We start from the raw sequence: 18711 nt of genomic DNA, 5'->3' as shown, positions 1-18711 counted from the left end.
GGTAAGTAACTTGTTCCTTCCATACCGCCCTTGTCATCACCCCCTTGAGTCTGAGATATAGGAAAACCGAGAGTGGGCCTATGTTGAGCGCCTCCTGTAAGTCCTGAATTGTAATAAAGGCACCATCTCTCCAAGTTGACCAGCCCTCTCTAATCCCGCATCGTACCATGTGTCGAAGCTCCCTGGGTCTGGGATAGCGTCCCAAATCCCCGGTGACCATAGGTGTCCAAGGGGAGATGGCCAAGTTGTTACTACCACCATTTTCTTGCCTGGTGTCCAGATTGCCCATATTGTTCCAATAATAGGGTGGTTTTTAACACTATTTCGCAATTGGGGCCCTGGAACCCATAGCCATTCGCTTAGAATGAATGGCCGGAGATGTCAGTTGTCTAGGGCTATCCACTGTGGCTCTGACTTTTGCCTGATGTGCGGGACATGGACACGTAGTTGGGCTGCCCTGTAATATGCTTCTATATCCGGGAGGCCCACTCCCACGTTGTCCTTCCGGAGCTGTAGCAAGGATCTGGGGACTCTCGGCTTCTGGCCCTGCCACAGGAAGGCTGAGAGGGTTTTTCTCATGCTCGTAAAGTATTCTTTGGGCATTTTAATGGGGAGCATTTGGAACAGATAAAGTATTTTAGGGAGAATCACCATTTTTATTGCATTTAATTGGCCCAGCCAGGAGATGGTGAGTCTGGACCACCTTTGGATGCCCTTTTGGAGGGAGAGCGATAGTGGGGGGAAAGTTAGCCTCATAAAGGGAGTCAAGGTCTCGGGGCACATTAATACCCAGATATTGAAGCGTGGTGAGGCTGACCTTTACTCCTAAGGGAGCAAATCGGTCTGCCTCAGAATCTCCACTTTTGTCAAGTGGAAGGAGGATCGACTTTCCAGTGTTGATTTTAAGGCCAGCCAGTTCCCCATAATCTTCGATGATGCTGATCGCGGCCGGGACAGAACTTAGGGGGTCAGTTAGGTGCAGTAGTATATCATCCGCATAGAGGCCTAGTTTGTATTCGCAATCTCCTACCATAATGCCACTTTAGCATCCTGCCTCAATCTCTGTGCCAACGGATCAAGAGAGAGCACGAATAGTATTGCTGATGGTGGACAACCCTGCCTCGTTCCCCTTTCCAAAGAGAACCATTGCGAATAGTCCCAGTTTACTGTCACTGACGTTGTGGGAGATGTGTACAGGGCCGTAATGGCACGGCTTAACTTCGGCCCCAACCCGTTCCAGACTAGTACTCTTTCTAAGAAGCCCCAGGCAATCCTGTCGAAGGCCTTCTCAGCATCTAGTGAAAGAAGAGATGGGTCCCCTCCCATTCCCTGTGCCTCGTAAATAAGATGTAAAGTTTTCCTCATAGTGTCTGCAACCTGTCTCCCGATGACGGACAACCTGGTCGGAGTGAATTAATCGTGGTAAGTATGTTTGGAGTCGGGCTGCAATGACTCGTGTATATTTTAGCATCTATATTCAGAAGAGAGAAGGGGCGGTAGGAAATACAATGCGTGGGATCTCTCACTTCCTTCGGAATGACAGCAAGAAGGGCTTGTGAGGAGGACTGGGGCGCCTGGCCTGTTTTGAAAATGTGATTAATTAAGGATGCAAGGAAGGGGGCGATTGAGTGTAGAGAAAGCCTTGTAGAATCCGGGTGTGAAACCATCGTCTTCTGGGGCCTTCCCAGTCTTTAGACGTTTTATGGCCTCTGACTTCTTCAGTGACTGGCATGTTTAAGGATTCGGCTTCTGTGAGTGTGGGGATCCTAACTTCTCTAAGATAAGTGTCAATGCTTCTTAGGGAAGGGGGAGGTTGCATGTGTATAAATCCTCATAAATGTAGGCGAATGCCTCATGTATCCCCCTCAGGAGACGTGACTATCGTGTCTGAGGGTGCCATCAGCCCTTTCAATACGATCTACCCATCTTTCAGCTTTCTGTGCCCGAAGACGAGCCGCCAGAAGAGCATCTGCTTTATCGCTCGTATTTTTGTTTTAAATATTGTAGGGTTCGGGCTGTCTTACCAACGATGAGTAGTCGGAGCACTTCCCTGAGCCGTCTGGCTTCGACCATGTGTTTGGGTCCGTCACACGGGGAAGATTGTACTAATTTCTGGGCTATGTGGAGCTTTTCCCTGATGTTTTTTTCTATCGGTACACGTTCTCTCTTTTTTTTGGGCCCCTTCCTTAATGAGTACCCCCCCCTCCAGGTGGCCTTAGCAGCTTCCCATACGTGTACCTTCCCGACCTCCCCCGTGTCATTGGTAAGATAAAATTGCTCAATCTCAGTTTCAAGGGATTCCTTGAAGACCGAGTCAGTCCATAGGGAATCGTTGCACCTCCATTTGGAGTTTCGAGGGGCCAAGTCGTCCCAGCACATATCGACCATGTCATGATCTGACCACGCGGTGGCATGAATATTTGCCGCAGGAAGTATCCGCAGGAGGCCGTTGTTAAGGAAGATATAATCAATGAGCGTAAGCGTGTCGTGGGGGAGGGAGTGGAAGGTGAAGCATCTATCTGCTGGGTGCAGGTGACGCCAACTGTCAGTGAGACCATATAGGTCAAGGGTAAGTTTAATTTTGGCTACATCTTGAGAGGTAGGTGGGTTATGTGCATCTGCCCTGGTTTGTCTATCCATCGAACTGTCCATCCAGGTGTTAAAGTCACGCCCAAGAGCTACGTGTCCCTGTGCCATGGGGAAGACTTTCTCTGTAATCTTATGGAGGAACCTATTCTGCCCCTGGTTGGGTGCATAAAGTGTAGCCAGTGTGAAAATTGTGCCACAAATGTTCCCCACCACCACGAGAGCCCTTCCCTCGTTATCCGTCCACGTGTCAAGAGTCGCCATCCGGAGACTTTTGCGAATAAGAATCCCCACTACCCCTTTTTTTGTGATATTGGAGCACCAGAAAGAAGGGCCCACCTCACGAGATGGAATAAGTTTCTCCTCCCCTCTGCGGTATCTTGTCTCTTGGAGAAACAGGATGTCTATGTTCGACCGCCTAAATTCCCTGGCCACCATGGAGCGTTTTGTGGGGGAGTTCAGTCCCTTTACATTCAGTGTGCATATGCGTAGCATATTATTAGTGGATGCAAATGCGGGAGACATCAGAGTTTGTGAATATTTCAATGGTTGAATCGCCTGCTTCATGGCCCTTGACTTGATTAATAGGACGGGGCGTTATCCGTCTTTCTCAGATTGGGACCCAACATGTCCTAAGGAGGCCAGTGAGTGACCCGCCCAGTACGCCTTCAGTTCCTTCATAAACTTGCATCGTGTTCTTCTGCCCCCCCCAGGTTTGCCTTCCAGTGTACTACGTGTCGACTCATTGTACCCACCAACCCCTCCCCCCCCCCCCCCCATGCAGTCAGCGTCCGGTCCTTCCAGGTTAACATCACCCATTCGGCCTCGGACCACCAATGGGAACCGCAAAGCGGTCCTATCAACGTATAAACCAATATAACAGTGAGCCCCCAACTTTGCACTCATAACATTCATCAAAAGCAACTTGTAAATACAACTACCAGCCTCGATCTTGGGCATCTGTCCAGTGTCTGACAGTAAGAAAAGTGTTCGACCCTTATGCCGGGCATATCAGTGGCGCGCACCGGGAGCCAGATCGACAGCAAGTGAGCTAAATTACTCCACCCATTGTTGGGCGACGCTCATGCTCCCGGGCCTCACCTTGTTATCACCTCAGTGTTTCTTTTGCGTTATGCGGCATGATGTGAGAATCCATGCCTCCGATTAATGTTCCATATCCTGGGAATTGTTCATCCTACGGAATTTTCTAGATCCTTGGATTCTTCTCCACCTTGGGCCCTTGGTGTGCCACTCACCCCACTCCTTTTTGGACTCCGCAAGGGAGGAACCCTCCCCCTGGGGACCTAATAGGTCCGCTATACAGTCGGTGATGTCCCTCTCCGAGCCGAGTCTCATCGCCGAGCCTTCCCATTCAAAGGTGAGGGGAACACTTCTTCCTCAGTGACAGCGTGAGTGATGATAAATCCTGGTAGAGTAAAATATTGGAGTCTTCGAGTGAAAGTTGTGTGGTATTCCTGGCCTTCTCCAGGATTCTTATTCTGTCAGCATAATTGTGAAATCGGGCCAGTACCGACCTCGGGCCTCCCGGCCTACCCCCAGCTCTGTGAATACAGTCTATTCTGGGTTCATCCACCGAATCATCCTTGAAGAGGAGTTTTAGAATCTTGTGTAGGGTCTGCTTTAGATCGAATTCAGTTTCACCTTCTCTCTCGGGAACACCAAAGATCCTTATGTTGCGGCGTTCCTTATTTTCAAGATAATCAACCTTGAGGCGTATTGCTTCCTCTTTATGTTCTATCTCGGTGATGCGGTGATCCATTTGCGCCTCCAATTTGTTCAGAGAGGTTTGATTATGCTCAACCTGTTCCAGCCTGTCATCCATTTTGTCCATCCTTTGTGTAATTTTGTCTATTTTGCTGCCAATGTCCGCTATCATGCCTCTCATCTCGGTAAGTAGATCAGCGACATTCGCCTTGGTAGCCGCTGCATCAGACCCCGCCGTCGACATCTTGGACTCAGTGGAAGATTTCGAAGGTTCGATGGCTGGCGTGAACCTGTATTTTGCGAGTTTACCCTTGGGGTTCATGGAGGACGGGTCTCAGATGGATTTATGAGGGCTACGCCGCCGGGGTGGTCATTCGAGTGTAATACGCTTGTGCGCGTGGGCTGTTATCCCACATTAGCCAGGGGAGGCATCGAGGCAAAGAGCTTTTGTAAAGTTCGCCACCGATAAGCAGCGTTCCTCATAAGATCATGCACCACTTGACTCCTTCTTGTATCTTGTTTCGTTTTATTCTGGTGGGGGTTCGTCCGTGGCATAGTGTAACAGAAAACTCCGAAGATATGTCCCCAGGAAGAGGGGCAGCTAGGCACGGGCAGGGTACGGCCCTCCTGGATTCGCCACGTGCGCTAAGACCACTCCAGGTGGAAGGCCGGGAACGTGTTCCCAAGCCCGGCGAGCTTGGGAGCGTGTATGTGTGGTCAGAGGAGGGCACACGCCCTGACAAGCAGGGGCCCAACCCTCAATCCTTCGTCGCCCAAGGAGGTTCCGTAGGCGCCCCTTATCGCAAGGCGACCGTAGTTTGTTCATTTGAATATTCAGGCCGGAATTCCCATCCTCCAAAACCCCACCCCAGCTGTGAGCGGCCTGTGCGCCTTGCCGATTTCTCCTTCTCAGAGGGGGGGGGGGGGGGGGGGGAGTGGAAGGTGGCCCCTCAATATCGGATCACTTATGTTCAAGGCTACTCGAGGCACACGCCCCAGGTATGGGGGCCCAACCCCTCAGTCTGGTGACCTTCCGATATGCCGGTGGATTTGGTGCAAGATCTGTTAGTGTGGCAGGGTTGAGGCACTTACTAGGCGGTGCCCTGCGTATGTTGATCCGAATGCGTGGTGGTGGTGGGGGGGGTATCCTCGCCCTCAGGTGCCTTTAGACTCCTATTTCTCGTTCTGAACGGCACTGGACCCCAGCTCCATGACGGTGGGGTGGGGGGGGTTTCTCACTCAACACTCGTGCTATGCGGCCTTTCAGCAGGAGCAGGGAGAGGAGGAAGTTCCGTTGCATCGGCAGACCGGCCGCCGAGGTGCGTGCCGCAGCGCAGGACAGTCCCTTGCCTGGTGGAGTATTTCAGACAGGGGGTGAGGGGCGACCGCTTATCTTATCTCGTCGGGTGGGGCCCTTCCGGGTCCCGCACGAGGACAGGGCTCAGCACGCAGCGCCGACCCACACCGACGGGCCGCGACACGAGCGAGGCCGAGCGAGGCTCCCTCAGCCGTGTAGGGGCCGTCGCACAGGTCTCTCCCCTCAAGTGTGTGTTCAGGCGCAAGAGTGCGCTTTCCGTTTGTTGCTGCGCACGTCGTGGCCAGGGCCTCAGAATGTATATCTTGTTTTCTCAGCGAAGACTCCTTCGATTTTCTTTGGGTTTTTTGCCAGATGGGGGGGGGGGGTCATCTTCGGACGTGTCCTGCTCCGTAACCAGCTCTGGGGGGGGTCGTAAAAGTGGGGGCTCAGAGCCACTTTTGGGACCTCAGGTGCGGAGCTCACACAAAGAGCAGGCTCATCCGTGCGCCCCCTGGTGGCCGATCAGACATTACATTATTAATTGAAAATCTGTTCATCCCTAGCCCCAGGCCCGGATGGCTTAACTAACCTCTGCATGAAAGCCAACCCGATTGGATTTTGTGACGGGACTCCGCACATTGGTTAATTTAATCACGCTGACCACTATAAAAGGCCAAATCATCGAAAAAGAGCAATTTGCCTATTTTGCCTTTTATATATTTTAGGCAGGCTTTTGATTCAATTTCTCGTAGCCAATTATGGATTCTACTCACAGAGGCAGATGCCCTAGTTACTTGCTTGATTTAATACAGATTCTATACAAACACCTCCATACAAATTAAATAAAGCGGGCCTATTAACCAAAAAGATTCCAACATTTGGAGGCCTTAAACAGGGATGTATCCTTGCTGCTACTCAATTATTACATGCAAGACATTAATACAGCTTTTGATCACATCCGGTCATTCCCTCAAAATTGGTGGTAGCATTTGTCTATTGGCTTCTATACTCTGATTTGGTACAAGTTGATTTGAACCCTTTTGGACTACAACGTAAATTATGCTGATCAAAGTCATTTGAAAATTAATGTACACACATTGAATCATCGCTAAAAGGGGAAAAAGTAGCGTGCTCCATTACAAATGGTCTCTAGGAGGAAGGTTCCTAGTGAACATAAATGAATATAAATACTTGGGGGCAAAATGTAAATAACTTAAGAGGCATACCATACAAGAATGTGATTAAATATATGATGCAAACCTAAATGTCGTTAACTTGCCATATTTAATCTGGATTATTTTAGCTATCAAGTAAACCTATAATTATCTTCTATAGACTAAAAGTTGTTCCCATCGTCGCCTATAGTGCTCAAGTAAAATTAGTAGCTAACCAGCCCAACTGGAAAATGCTAGAGGGAATATATTGGAAATTGCTCCTTTCCTTACCTAAAGGATTCCCTATCCAGATTGTGAAATTCGAACTGGGTCTAACCTTGCATTTGATGGTGGAATGGCAATCATTAATGCAGTATAGAAAATGTTTACTAGCGCATGCTGATGAACACACTCTACTTCTGATCCTTGCCAAAGCTTTTCCATCTAGACAAGATCCTGCCTTATTCAAATGGAGAGAATATTGGGAGACCTTAATGCAGAAGGCTAATATTAACCTAAAACAATTTAAAGAGTCTGGAGCTTTCACCATGAAATCCCTGGATCAAGTGCCTATTTACTTATCGAAATTACCAGACCTCAATTATAGAGCCCACTTGATGAAGTTTAGCTTCAATCTCTGGCTAACTAGAAAAGTCCTAGCCTCCTGCAAAAAAACAAATCGAGGCTTTAGTAAAATGCAGATATTGTATGAATGAGTTCAAGAAGGAAACATTAGAGCACCTATTAACTAGTTGCCAAGCATAGAAAAGGGAGCTTCTTCAAACACATGGGTCTGTTTAAAATACTATCAGCTAAAGATATTTGGAAAATGATCTTTAACTCAAAATCTGTATCTTTGAACTTGGCAACAATCGAGTTCTTACTAGTTTTGAAGCTTGATTGTGACCAGTAGGAATACATGCTACTAAGTAGTGACCCCCTAGTTCCGTAGTAAGTTGGTGAATGCCTAGGCCTTCGGGAATGTCTCTTGAGAACAATTATGGTTTTTGATCCTTGATGTTGATATCTCAGAGAAACAGTTGCATTAAGTATATGGAGCTCAATCATGAGATTTATGTTTGGAATGTAATGTTTATTTTGTTTTAAATTGCTGTAAAAAGAAACTGTGAATTTTGTAATGACTTGAGGAAACCAAATATGCAAGTATAAAAAATGAGAAAATAAATATAACAAAGTGCAGTAGTTTTAAGGATCGTCAAAGAATCTCAAAGGAGAACCCAAAGGGTCCGCAACAACACTGCACATAGGGTGCTGTGTGCTGCATAAGTGTAACACAGATGCCTTTAAGAGATATGGAGTAAGCAAGACTCCATAGGATAAGGTAATACAATAAGAGTTCCCAAAAGATAGAGCCAATAAGAATGAATGAGGGGAAAAGAGACTGTTCTATCATGAGAGAAAGAAAAAGGTCCAGAAGTCCATCAAAAAGTGCTTGGGGGGGGGGGGGTGGGAGTGGGAGGGGGGGAGCAGGGGGGGAGCCGGGGGGGGGGAGTGGGGGGAGAGCGGGGGGGGGTCTCACTAGGAGAGGGGATTAAACTATGAGTGCTTTATTCCCCCAATTTAACAACTAGACCATTAACAAAGTCAAATATTTTCCACCTAACTTCATCTGTGTCTGGGTGTTTTAGTTTCTGTGTAAGGTTTGTAATACAATCATCTCAGTTACTTTTTTATTAACCATTTCAATGCATATGTACTTCAAGACTATGGTCATTAGTATTTTAATAAAGTTGGTATAATTGATAGTTTTTTTATTCTGACTTCTACAACCCCAACATAATGACACCTTTATGGTCTATATGATTTTTAAATTTGGTGTTGCTGTAGTTCAATTTTGAACAGGATCCAAAGAAAAACAAAAAACATTTTTTGGAGGCAATGTCATATTGGAACCAAGAGTGTATGGGCTTAATTTCAAGGTAGCTAAGGTAAACTGTTGTATCAGTTTATTCATATCTCTGTGGTGGTAAGAAGGTGGTCCTCTCGTGGTGGTAAGAAGACGGCATGTCTGTTTTTTGTTCTCGCAGAATGGCTTCTAGATTAAGTCCTCCAACCTATTTCTTGATTTCAATGATGAACCATTTTAATGACTTAAAAGTGTGGTTTTCATCAATATAGTGTTGTAACAAATGTTTTGTAATATCTACACTTTTTAAGATGTGAACGGTGTCCAACATAAGGATTAAAGGTCTTTCAGAGATGGTACTAGACAGGGACTTTCGGGGCACAATGCAACAAACCTCAAGCAAAATGCTTCACAACACCATGCCAGAAACAATAGGATACATTGCGTGGGCCCCCAAGAGAAATGACCCGGGCTCAAGGCCCAGGGATGTGTTGGCCGCCCTCACTTCCTACGGAATGCAGGCAAGCATCCTAAGAGCGGCCAGAACCCTCACTGACCTGACGGTCAACTGTAGTCCAATCCAGCTGTTTCAAGACTTGGCGCTCACGATTCTTCACAAGAGAAGGCTCATGTGGCCTGTAATGAAGGCCCTACAAGAGAAACACATCTCGTATCGCTGGGTGTATCCCTTTGGCCTGTTATTTAGCTGGGAAGGAAAACTGACGAATGAGCACCTGCGAGGAGGGACTCATGTTGAACATTGAGGAGGACCAGAACCATGGGAAAACCGGACCTACGCGGGATGCCCCACCCATAGTGGCTAACCCATGGGAAGGGTCCATGGAACGGAGAGGTAGACCCAGAAAAGAATCTAAACTGACGGGTCCATATGAAAGCCAAGCGCACTGGAACCGGCAGAGGTGAGAGAATTTGCTTCTCACAGCAACACCTAAACAAGCTGGCAAGTTACTACTTATGATCTGCATACAAACCTAAAGGCTAGCCTGTGGCCTGTGTGGAGACAGGCGAAGCCATTTCTTGGAACCCAAGTCAGGCTATGAATATAACATGGTACACAGAACTTGTGAGCCGTACTGTGACCTAATCCCCCCCCACCCCCGGTCAACATTGGGGGGGGATTCCTAGGAACCCTGGTCACACATGTCACAAGGAGAAGGGGTTGGTGGGCGGGGAGAGGGAATAGGTGTAGAGAATAATGGGAACAGTCCAGAGTCCAGGATGGGAAGTGGAGAGTGAGGGGGGAAGGAGTCAGGAGCTGGGTTAGCCTAGTTAATAGAGGGGATGATCCGCAACCGTTACGCATATTGAAATGGCGGATTTGACTAGTTTCCCTGAACACACAAGGGCTGAATTAGCCAATGAAACGCCGGGCAATCGTGGATTGGTTAAGAGCTACGCAGATGACGATGGGGATCCTTCAGGAAACTAATCTCCCCAAAGACAAGAAGAGGATGGCCCATCGGGCCTTCCCCCAACAATACTATGCTTCCAGTGGGGGAAAAGAAGCTGGGAGTTGCCATCTTCATTGTTTGAGAGTATAGGGGTTCAAAAAATTACACCTCCGCAAGGATACAGAAGGGAGGTACCTTGGGCTCAAAGGCACGATAAAGGGAAGTACTTACACAATACTTGCTCTATACACCCCAACGAAAAGCAAGAACTATTTATTTCTGGAATATTGGAAAAGTTTGGCAGCTGGTGCGAGGGTCTGTTGATCATAAGGGGAGCAGGGGGGGATTTTAACTTTATTATGGACCCAACGCTGGATAAAACACTCCCTCCCGCAGTGGCAGACCAGAAGAATAGGCAAGCATTGGGAAGACTCTTTAGGGAGCTGGAGGTAATAAAAACATGGCGGTTTTTCCAAGGAGAGAACACTCACTATTCAGCCGTCCATTTGGGCTATTCTAGGATAGATATGGTCTGATCTCGGCAACTTTAGTCCCCCAGATAATAAAAGTAGAGATAGGAGTGGAGTATCTCTCCGACCATGCACCTGTGGTAGTGGGCACTGGATTGGGGGGTGGGGGGGAGTAGCGAGTAAGCAAAAGCCTGCTTGTAGATTAAACAAGCTGATACTGAGGGACATAGCACTCAGGGCACATATGGAGAAACCTATAACTATTTAGGAGAGACTGATAACAGGGAAACAAACTGGGGGTGGTCTGGGACAAAGGGAGGGCGGTAGTCCGGGGAGAGTTTATTTCACTGGCTGCAGCATATTCTAGAGCAAGAGCCCTTATAACGCAACAGTTAGAAAAGCAGGTAAGGAAAGCCAAGAACCGGCATAAAACCTGAGAATCAAGGAAATCCCTGCGGGAGCTCAGAAAGCTAAGAGCATAGCTCGAGAACCATACAGCAGACCGGGTGGCCCAAACATTGCTGAACACGAAACCATCCTATTACGTACATGGTGGGGAGCAAATGGGTTCCTGGCTGCGAAATTGAGGGAACTAAAAACCCACAACTATATAGCACAGTTAAAAGACAAACCAGGAACTCCACACACAGCAGAGAAAGAGAAATTAGAAATAATGGTGCAATTCCACGAGGAACTCCTATGCAGCGAAGACCTTGACTCAGAACAGCAGAGCTCCTATATCCAGTCCACCCCCCTACATCAGATCACAGGACAGGTTGGTCCTCGAGGGCCCGATCTCGGCACAGGAGGTCAGCGACGCGATCTCGACATTACCGACACATAAGGCCCCTGGCCCGGATGGCCTTGGAAACTGCTACTACAAAACCTTCTGCACACAGCCGCTGGCTCCGCTTACACGCCGCTTCAACACAATTAGGGAAGGGGGTTCAGTCACGGCCGACATGGGGAGATCCATGACCATACTGCCCCTAAAACCAGGGAAAGACTCTTGAGTGCTCAAACTACTGCCCCATTGCATTATTGAACACAGATGCAAAGTTCTAGGCAAAAATTCTCGTGACCAGATTGATGAAAGTTCTCCCGAGTATCATACATGACGACCAGGCGGGTTTCATCACAGAAGGGCACACACAGTACAACATGAGTTGTGGTAGAATTAGACGTGCTCTCCGTCCTGCCTTCTTTGCAGGGTGCGTTGTCTTTCATGGGCGAGTGCGGTCCAGTTACTTCACTGACGCCGGCCCGTTTGATATTGTTCAGGTAGGTCTTATTGCTGTTCTTTAGTTTTGTTGCTATCCTGCATGCCTTTCTTTGTTTAAAATGTATCTTTTTTTTTTCCCTTAGGTATGCGGAGCTTCAGTGCGCCGAACTGGCTTGGTTGAGCCCCATTGGTAAATGATGGCGCATTAAGAGCGCTATGATGCGGTAAGTAAGCGCTATGTGCAGCGCTGCGAAGTCTTGCCTTTGCTAACCTGTGTTTTCCTTCCTTGTAGGTCGCAGTGTTCAGTGTGAGTGGAATGTCCGGAGTGGTGCCAGCCGAGAGGCGACCAGCCAGGTAAGTCTTTTGACCAGTTTGTAATTTGTAAATGTCTCTACTGCTTTCTTTAATGTTGCCTCTATCTTCCTCTTTCAGGTTGTTCTGTCCAGGAGGCGTGCAGATTCGAGGAAGCTGTTCTCAGTAGCTGCGAGTGTTTAAAGATGAAGATTGCAGGTAAGATGCTGCTGCTATAGATGTTCCTTTTGTCTCCTTGCAAGTTCTGCTTCTCTGAGGTTCGAGGGAATAGCTTGACACGGTGAGCGTCACGTTGCAAGCTGCAAAGTAATGCAAAGTGTGTTGTCTTGCTCGGGTGTGGTTTAAATGGCCCCAACAAAATAGTCCAGGTAAAGTAGTCCGTAGGCTGCCAAAACACTAGACCGCATAGCTTGGCTCTTAGGGACCAAGCTATGTGGATGCCTCCATGTTGGCTGACAATACAATAAAGTAGTTCCCAAGCACATTGTTTTTCATGGTGTATGAGCCTGGCGCCATAGGCGCCAGGACTGGCCCCATGAGGGCTTTTGAAGAGGATGCCAGGCTCTAGAGGCCCGAGTCCTGACTCCACCTGGCCAATGGGTTTGCGAGAGGGGGTTTTGGGCGAGGGTCGCGACATCATGCCAGTGGAACCTGAGGGAATATGGGTGTGGGGTAGATTTCCCTCTACACATGCAGCAGTAACCTCAGAGATATAATTCCGAGAGGCTGAACTGCAGGAAGTCGGACAGGATTTGTTTTCATGCCCTAGACAATGATGTATGCCCCACAGCTATGAAATGACCAGGGAGATGGAGGGCCATTCACACCTATAATTGAGGAAGCATACTTATTCAAGCTGGCTGCCTACAACTATTTTCTCAAACCTAAAATCAGTTTTGCTTTCTGTATTTTAAAGCTGGTTTATCTTTTGTGGGAATATAGCGGTTTTTCGCATCATGCTTAATAAAATGTTTATATCAAACAATAAATGAAAGATGATGTTGCTTGAACACAGATTTCTGAAGAAGGTGCATCATCTGACTGGAGGACCTTACAAATTACATTCAAAGTATTTATTCTGCTGCATTAACTACTTGAGTATAAGTAAAAAGATAAGGTTGATAGTAACACAAATGTAATTCTGGAGTGTAGTAAAATAAAGAGTGATGGATGCAAGGCTTTGAATTATTACCACTACCGCTACTCTGCTCAACATTCCATTCCATAATTCTATAGTTAGTATGTGCCATTACAAAAGAGGAAACGCCTTTAGCAAATGACTCTTGGTGCTGCCAGCAAAAGGTGCAGTCCAATCTCAATTGTTGGGCCATGACCCCTCTGCACTGGAACACAGCAACCACATGCATTTTTAGGTCTTGTGGTCTAGCAGTTTGGGAAGGGCTTCTTGCATTGGTGAATGGGCCAAGGCTGATTGGCAAACAATGGTTAAGAAGGCTGGCCAGTGCAATGCCAGTGGTTATTATGGATTCCGATCTTTTCCTATTGGGTTCAGGACAGAACTCATGCTGTGGAACACAGATAGGATGGAGATGCAATGTAAGGGGAAAAGCACATCCTATGGGTGTATTTGGTCATTTACCCACCCAATGACTAGCCATGGCTATGTTAGAGCCCATGGCATTACCACCAACTACCTGCCTTATCACCAAAACGTAACCTTTCTGGAACTCTTTGGGCAAGCTCCATCACAAAGTAACACCAAACGTGTTGCTATATACGGCCTGCCAGTGTTATAGCTAAGCATTCTTTTAGTGTTTAATTAATTTATTGCCACTGTAAATGTGCTCCTGGTATGATAATAAAAAAACTCTTAATGTGTGTCTTTATCCAGTTGATTTTATAAGCAATATCTGTCAATGCCTCTGCCTGAAGTACTGTCTTAAACAAGCAATCGCAAACCCAACTATTTTTGCTTGTGTATAGGTATTAGACATTTGCCATGCAATGCCATCATATGCCCAGGCACTCGCACCATTTTTCAGCTGTTACCATTTTATGGCCAGGTGATGCCCCTATGGCAGTGCCTGGCAAATGCCTATCCATGCCTAATCAAAAGCCCAAGCTGTTTGCTTTGTCAATGCATGTTGGTTTCAGTTTGTCTCCCGTAGTGAACGTGTATATGCCCAGATGTGAGTGCCTTGCTTGCTATGGCTAGGTAATCAAGCTGCACCACACTGAGTTGGTCCAACAAGGCCCTACCTGAAAATAAGTCTACGATGGCAAGTATGGACTAGTTTCAGATCTTCTCATGCATACTTAACAGTGGTGCTCCGACCTAAATAGAATGCATCTTTGTCTGTGTGGAAGCCTGCATTGTCTGCCAGAAAGTTTCATGATTCAAACTAAGTACCGACTTTATAAGCTCCTACTGTTTGAGTAACTTAACACAGTTGGCATTCCAACAGAATACAGTGCATTGTGGGTCTTGTTTGGAAAGTAAAATGTAAATCCTGGGGGCTGGGTGTTTAGGCAGTGCCGGAATCCCTTAAAGAGCACCTAGAGAAGAGCATTTCCTATAATGTTGTGTGCATAGCATAAAAGGTGTACATTTTTTAAAACTAAAAAGCAGTATTTAAATATTTCCTAAAGAGTGCAATCGGAGGTGTATTTAACATTTGGACCTGGGACATATGCCCATGCCCCCCTTCTCTTCCTCTCTTCTCCAAATACAAACAGCCAGGGCTGCACATGTCCTCCCACTGAGGTTGTATCTTTTTAAGGGCAACTTACAACAGGAAGTGATTATCAGAAAGTAATTAGAGATGAGAAACGGTAACAGGTAGTGACCATTGCTGTGGCACTTTTTACTTTAAATTATATAGGGTTTTAACAAGCTATTTAAGTGTGATTGTTGGGTGATTAGAATTCAGAACAAGCGGTGTGAAACAATGATCTTGGCATGCATTTCATTTTGCGTCTGTATGAGATTTTTTGTAAATTCGAACTAATGTCTATACTGGAGCCTATATGCTTTCATTCAGGATGGGGAAAACAAAGATACAATCATAGGGGGTCATTTTCCAAGCGAAGCGGAGTGCAAGAAGTGGTGATAAATGCATTTATGACCTGCAGGATTTTGTATGATTTGGCACGTGAGGTTGGAGACCAGATGTCCTCTTGCCAAATCAGATTGGTTTTCCACCAGCATGTATTTTTATGTTGGCAGAAAACCAATGGATTCCTTCCTGACATTTACACCTGGTAAAAGCAGGCAGATTCCAAAGGAATCCATTGTGGTTGGCCCCACAATCATTCATTGTGGAAGTGATTTACACTTTCCCAGACACGTAGTGGAAATGTAAAGAGCAAAGGTGATTTTAGCCTGTTTTTTACACTTTACTTTTCCAGTACAATTACAATTAATGAATTGCCCCTTTTGCAAAAAGTGCAAACAGAGTAGTCCCTTCCTGTGCAATTTAGGATTCAAAACAAAATTCCACTCGTACTTTTTTTTCTTTCTTTCATCAACACGTTTCTATAATGATGAATACATTGTCAGGTTGATTTATCATTTGACTTGTGCATTTTAGTACTCTGTATCAAATTAAGTATTATTGTAGGTATTCAAAACCAAACTTCAACACATATTTGTATTAAGTTGAGCTTGGAAGAGGCATGGTCGGGTATTTAAATTTCAGCCTACGCTCAAATTCTGGCTTTACCACGCAACCAAAGTGTGTGATCCTGTACAAATCATTTAATTTCACTATGGCGTACCTGCTAAAATTAGGTACCCCTAGAAGTAATTCATTTTGTATTATAAGATAGTCCAAATGCTACCTCATGGTTTAATAGATGGGCAACACAAGCATTGGAACCCGCCAAATACACACATACACATCTTTCTTTAAAAATATTAGGCTGCATTTATTGAACAAAATTGTGTTATTCGATAGCAAATCAAAGTAAACACATCGAACAAAAAAGTCATCATGGACAATTTCATATTATAACCAGTATGTACCAAAAATGATGTACAGGGGCAAGGTAGGGGAGCAAGGCCCTCTCCTCCCTGTCACACCCCACCAGGAGTGATACCAGGAGGCCAGAAACCCCTCAACCTGCACAGTCTGCCTTCTCATGCAGCTCTCCCAGCCCTAGCACTCTCTCCTACATGCTAGCACTCCCTCGCACCCTCAACTCAATTAAAATGTGCTGTAAAAACCCAACAGCCTGGCTTCTGCCGTCTCTTCAGACAACCACCTAGCCACATATTGCAACTGTCCCGCCAAGTAGTATAACTCAAAATTCGGCAGGTTTATACCCTCCCCCGTCACACGAGTTTTGTAGTTTCCAGAGGGCCACCCTGTTTTCCTGGAATTGTGCCATATGAACCCCCTGCACAGGCTGTGGAGTTTAACAAAAAAGCGTTTGGGGATCACATACTGGATGTTTGCAAAAAAGGGGCAGTCTGGACCAAAATCCCATACTATTCTTGATACCTTCGACTGCCTTTTCCGTATTGTTTGTGTTCTTCTCCCGTCGTGTGGTATATATCGATACCTAAGTATTGGAATGTCTTGGTTTGCCAGGGTATTGCCAAGACCGGTAGGCTTCCCGTTGGGGCACGTCGGTACCTCTCCAGGGGGAACATGCTAGATTTCTTGGGATTTACAGCTATGGCTGAAAGGGTGGCACATCGTCCATCACCTCCAGGACATATTGTAGGTTTTCCTCTGGGAAGCGCAGATACAACACTATGTCATCTGCATACAATGATATGAGATGTGAGCCTCCCGCCGTGTGGTTCCCTATTTCGCCATATTGTTGCCTGAGGCAAACTGCCAGTGGCTCCAACGCAAGGATATACAGCATGGGCGACCAGGGGCAACCCTGTCTAGTACCCCTGCTGAGTTGCCATTTGTCTGAGATTATAGCGCCAGTTTTGACCCTTGCAATTGGGGAACTATATAACATTTTGACCCACCTCATATACCCTGGCCCAATCCCATATTCTCTCAGGGCCTCCAGCAACCATGGCCATCTCATTGAGTCGAAGGCCTTAATGGCATCCAGCGAGACAATTACCAGTTCGCCGGGGTCCCTCTCTGTTTGGTCGATGATATGGTGAAGTCTCCTATGATTATCGGTTATGTTCCTGCCAGGGACATAACCTGTTTGGTCGGGGTGTATTAATTTACCGATGACTCGCTTAAGCCTGTTTGCCAGCACTGCTGTGAGGATTTTACTATCTTGATTAAGCATAGATAAGGGCCTGTATGACCCGCAGTCTGTGCTTGGCTTACCCGGTTTTAAGAGTGGAATCATCACCGCCTCCCGTAGGGACTCCAGCAATCTGCCGTGCTCAAACGCCTCATTAAGCATGGCCAGCAGTGGGGGAAGCAACACTTGCTTGTATGCTTTATAGAATTCGCTGGGGAACTCGTCCGACCCCGGGGCTTTAAATGTGGGAAGGTGCTGAATCACTATTTCTAATTCTTCTAGTGTAATTGGGGCGTCCAGGTCTGCCCGCTCCTGATCATCTAATTTGGGCAAGCCTATATCCTCTAATGTTTCCTGAATCTCTTGGTCCATTTCGCCCCCGGCATCCCCATAAAGACGTTTGTAGTACCTAAGGAACTCTTAATTTACTCCCTCCTGGGTGTCCCTGCTCTGGCCCCCGTCCCCTCTAATTTCTCTGATCACTGGCTGTGTTTCGTTTTTTTTTATATAACCAGGCCAGCAATCTGCCCGGCTTGTCTCCTCCCGCATGCTGCCTTTCGATATTTTTCTTGTAACTCTGCTTACATAATCTATCACAGTGATCACTGCTAGCTTGTTGTAGCTGCTTCATCCTTATCCCATCCTCCTGCGAGGAGCCCCCCTTATGCATTATGTCTTCCAGCTCCCTCTCCGTTTCTTGCAACTCCTGTTCTATGCCCCACGGAGCCCTTTAGATTTTGATATGGCTTTGCCCCGCACTACTACGTTGAATGCCTCCCACAAGGTTCCCACCGATTGGACACTTCCGGTGTTGGTATCAAAGTACTCAGTAATCGCCTCCCTCAGGTCCTCCCGGAATCCCGAATCCTGCAGGGTCTCTGCTCTGAGCTTCCACGTCGGGGTTCACGCTCTAGGGGGCTGGTGTCACCACTCCAGGACCAAGGGGGAGTGGTCCGAGAGCACTCTAGCCTTATACTCCGCACCCGTCACTTCTCCTACCAACTTGGCAGCGGCAAAGTTATAATCCAGCCTCATGTGCAGGTTATGTGGGGCCGCGTGATGTGAGTACTGCCTATCAGCTGGGTGTAGCTGCCTCCAAACATCTTTGAGTCCAAAACCTTGCAGCAGGGCCTGTAACACCTTAGCAGCCGGAGTAGGTTTGTCTGGTCTGCCATCTGATCTATCCAATTCAGGATTTAATGTACAGTTAAAGTCCCCTCCCCATAGGATTGCACCGCCCACTAAGGGACTAATTTTCCCATATAGGGTCCTAAAATAAGCTGCTGTGTCTTGATTGGGGGCGTATATGTTTATAATGCTCACTTCCCGGTTCTCCAACATCCCCTGCACCATTACCATTCTGCCTTCTGGGTCTGTTGTAGACTGAATCAGCTGAAACGGTACATGCGGTGCCACCCATGTGGTGACTCCCCTCGCATAAACTGAGTATGCGGCTCCCATTGTGCACCCCCTCCACTTTCT

Source organism: Ambystoma mexicanum, chromosome 6p, assembly GCF_040938575.1.
Source record: "Ambystoma mexicanum isolate Mex_15411 chromosome 6p, UKY_AmexF1_1, whole genome shotgun sequence".
Classification (NCBI taxonomy): domain Eukaryota; kingdom Metazoa; phylum Chordata; class Amphibia; order Caudata; family Ambystomatidae; genus Ambystoma; species Ambystoma mexicanum.
The sequence above is the reverse complement of the archived record's forward strand: the minus strand, read 5'-3'. Positions refer to the sequence as shown.